This window comes from Eimeria mitis, genomic scaffold, assembly GCF_000499745.2.
Source record: "Eimeria mitis Houghton genomic scaffold, Emh_scaff41, whole genome shotgun sequence".
NCBI classification, from domain to species: Eukaryota; Apicomplexa; class Conoidasida; order Eucoccidiorida; family Eimeriidae; genus Eimeria; species Eimeria mitis.
The window spans coordinates 1-421 of NW_013572427.1; positions in this window are offsets into that span (position 1 = coordinate 1).

The following is a 421-nucleotide window of genomic DNA, read 5'->3' on the forward strand; positions in this document are numbered from 1 at the left end:
TAATAAAAAAAAAAAAAAAAAATGTAATGTTTCTTGCATCCGTATATATGAAAATAAATTTGTTTATATTCGTGCTGGCGTCAGTAGCGCTTCTCACTCGACTTGTTCAGAAATATTTTTGTGAATATTTTTTTCGCTGTTTATATCTTTTATATGGGGAGAAATATATATATATATATATATATGTATATATATATATATATGTATACAGTTGCAGCAGACGAGAGAGAAAAGAGTAACTGAATACACCGATGCAATGCTACAACCACCAAACATGAATTGAATTCATCTTTTTCATGTATTTCCAAAAATATAATAATTTATTTTCACAATAAAAAAAAAACAAAAAAAAACTTTTCTATGAACAAAAACTTCATACTTAGTGGCTTATACATCTCTATCTTTTGATATAATATTTCAT